Source organism: Cryptotermes secundus, unplaced genomic scaffold (assembly GCF_002891405.2).
Source record: "Cryptotermes secundus unplaced genomic scaffold, Csec_1.0 scaffold1834, whole genome shotgun sequence".
Classification (NCBI taxonomy): domain Eukaryota; kingdom Metazoa; phylum Arthropoda; class Insecta; order Blattodea; family Kalotermitidae; genus Cryptotermes; species Cryptotermes secundus.
Genome location: NW_019723944.1, coordinates 161,137 through 165,012, shown reverse-complemented (window position 1 = coordinate 165,012; position 3,876 = coordinate 161,137).

Below are 3,876 nucleotides of genomic sequence, written 5' to 3'. Positions count from 1 at the left end.
ATATACATCATGTATTAAAATTACAGAAAACCACTAGAACTTAAGTTATGCATAAGAATATTAATAGAAATATATTTAATATAAACAAAATTAATATATATATATATAGAATATAAAGTTATTCAATTTATACAAAAACAATAGTAAATATTAATAATATATACATGACAATTAATAAAAACATAAAAAACATCCTCCACTGGTCACTATCCTGAGCCAGATCTATCCAATCCATACCATACCATACCATCCTATCTCTCTAAGATCCATTCTAATATTGTCCACCCACCTACGCCTTGGTCTTCCCTGAGGTCTTTGTCCTTCTGGCTTTCTCACCAATATCCTATAAGCATTCCTCGCCTCCCCATTCGTGCTACATGACCTGCCTACCTCATCCTCCTTTACTTGATAATTCTAATTATACTTGGAGAAGAGTACAACTTATGAAGCTCCTCATTATGCAGTTTTCTCCAACCTCCTGTCACTTGATCTCTCATCCAAATATTCTCAACAACGTTCTCAAAAATAAATAAAATAAAGTTGTCCACATTTCTTTGACTTCGGCACTATTTGGAGCTCCACGCTCCACTACAAAAGTATGACACACAAATTACATTTAAAATAAAAGTTTCTGCGCCGATGGAGACCTCCAATTAACAACATAATGTAGTTCAGTCTGACAAATTTATTGTTATAGATCGGCCCCCGGGAAAGCCAGAAGGAAAAACAGCACTAAGAAAACCTAAACAAGACGTGCGTGGATGGATAATATTAAAATGGACTGCAATCATCTGGCTCAAGATAGGGAGGGGTCTTGTGAATAGAGTAATGAATTTTCTCGGGTTCCATAAATGTTGTGAAACCTCAATGGCATGGAGGCTGCTACTAACCAAGCGGTAAAAGGAAACATTTCCTACAAAAGCTGCATGAAGCTCCCGACGATGTCGTTGCTTCAATTCTGACAGTCATTAAATTAAACTGTCACCTTATTTATACTAGAACTCTCTCTCCTCCTCTGTCTTTCTGCATGGCAAATAGGTCAATCGATTTGCTTATTACATAAAATAATTACAATATACAAAACGATCATTTTGATTCTGGTTCTCAATTGGTGTGAAACTTCGACTCTGACATTACCATACACTGAATGTTTGAGAAAAGGGTGTTGAGGAAAATATTTGGACCGAAGACAGAGGAAGTGACAGGAGCTTGGAGAAAACTGAATAATGAGAATGATTGAGTATAGGATACCAATGGAAAAGCCAGGAGGAAAGAGACCATTGGCGTAGGTGTGTGGGCAATGTTAAAACGGACCCTAGAGAGATACGGTGTAAAGTATTGGATTGGATTGATCTGGCTTCGGATAGGGACCAGTAACTTCTCTCTTTAACGCGTACTTAACGACTGTCGAACTATACAGTTTTATGTGGTAAACTCAAAATGAAAAAGCATTTGGAGTGGTCGTGGCCTAATATAATGCGTTGTCACGGCGTTTCCTTTCTCAACTCAGGCCGGAGAGCCGCTCTACTCACAGCAGAAAGTGAGTGGAGTTTCCAGAAAACTGTATAATGGTCATGTCAAGGATGAGGTGAGCAGGGCATGTAGCACGAATGGGGGAGAGGAATGCGTATGGGATAATCGTGGAAAACCAGAAGGAAATAGAACACTGGGAGTTGGTGGGTGGACTATATTAATATGGATCTTAGAAGGATAGGGTGGGAAGTTAAGGATTGACTTGCTCTGGCTCAGTATAGGGAACAGTGTACGTCTCTCTTGAAAGCGTCCTTAACGACTGTTGTAATGTGGTTTGTTTACGTTCGCGTGTGTGAGGATGGTGATTCACACGCGAACTCAGGATGTTAGGAGTTTGTCACTACGTCTGGGAACATAGAAGGTTGTTGTATATGGCGGTATAGTAGTGCTACATATGGAGGTGTCATGTATAAAAATCTTAATAATGAAAGTAATTGTCATATGAAATAATTAGTAAATAAATTAGAACTTGTAAGAATGTACCAGAAATAATTGGATGAAACTGTACAAACGAGTTGCTGTAACTCGGACTTTCACCAAGGCTATTTGTAGAAGCTTCCAGGTTTATCTTGTTTTGTATTAAGAAATCGAGGAAAACAATTGACGTATAAACCCTCAAAACTTTCCATTCTCAACTATGAACCGGATGCATTGGTAAAGGCCCGAGATGAGTGAGAAAATACCCAAACAGATCATATGTACCAAACAAGCACAGCAGCAATGGAATCTTCCTTCATACAAAGTCCTCCTAATCAGATTGTATAAATACTGTATTTCCAAACAACGGAATTTACTCTTCATACTAAATTGATACGACGTGGAATCTGTGTCGGACGAAACTCCGTCATTCAGTAGAAAGGCGGCCTTGTGCGAAGGGCCTTACGCACTCCTGCTGTAACAGTTGATTGCATTTATTAAACTACCTTGTATTAAGTTTTCATTGCAGCAGTTCTCGTCTCACCAGCAACGGATTTTCCCATTATCCGCTAGACCAAATCCGTCCGAATCCGTCTACTTATTCCCTTAGTCTACGGATACAACACAAAAAAGTGGTGTCAGGTGTTTTGGTTTTACACGACGCGGAGCTTGGTGTTGGAAGCAGTCCGGCAAGCAGCATCATCTCCGTGGAAACGTTTGGTGGAGGACTGCCCACTGGAACAGCGGGTGGTCTCCAAGTGAGACAACCTCAAGAGAGGATCCGAAAGGAGGAGTATACGCCAGCCCGGGTATCATTTTTAGGGTAACGTAAGGCAACTGCAGGTCGCAAATAAGCGACAGAAGTAAAGTCATCAGCAGGCAACAGCCAGTCGTCAATAGGCGACAGAAAAGAATTTTAAATTTTTGTAAGGCAGCAAGTTAATTGTACCTAAAAGTTTTCAGTGGAGGTGAAATCACCGGAGAAGGCGACTACATCTACCAGTCGAAGTAGCGTAGAGAGACTCAACTTCATCGGCCAGCAGCCTTGGTGACTGCGCAGGTCGGAGGGGCGTAGCAACGCTCAAGAAAGAAGAAAGAAGAGAGAAGAGTAGAACACCAAGGGGTGAGTTTTTGCTCAGACTTTATGTTCACCCGACAATCAAATTCGGGGGTGCAGGTAGCAGAAATAAACAGATCAGAAATAATGGCTACCGAGTATATTAGCGTGACCGAGGCGCTAAAATTAGTTTCCCCTTTCAACGGAAACAAGAGGGAGGTATTAACGTTTGTATCGAATATTGAAACTGCATTCAGCTGCATAAAGCCGGAACATAAGGGTAGGTTATACCAATTCATACACATTCATACACATTTCGAAAGGAAATTAATAAGAAGGGGGCAGATAGAGAATGAAAGTAGGGAAGAGAGGCTACTTACCCTGCAAAGGAGATCAGAGACAATAGTAAGGGTTCCAGTAGATCATGAGGAAAATCAGGAAGGGGGACTTATTGAGAAATATGAACTAGATAAAGGTGTTGTTGTGGCCAGTTCGCTGACTACTGTGAGAAACGGGTACACTTTGACAAATATATTAAATACAAATGATTATGATGTAATACCCGAACCAAAATTGAAGCTAGGAAGGTTCGAGACCATGCTTAGTAAGGAAGGCACGGTGGATCAAACAAACAAGTATCGAGGAAGAGAGGTACTAAACAAACTTAGACTAGACCATTTAACTTCTTTTGGCTCATTTTGGACTTCATCCATCGTCCGGTATATAAAAGACAAAAAACCACGACGTTTCGGAGATTGGATCTGTATCCGTCTTCAGGTGGATAGGGAAGGTTAAACCTACTCAGTTGGGCCCCTTAGAAAGAGCTAGTCTCAATCACTGGTCCAGTGGTTGAGACTAGCTCTTTCTAA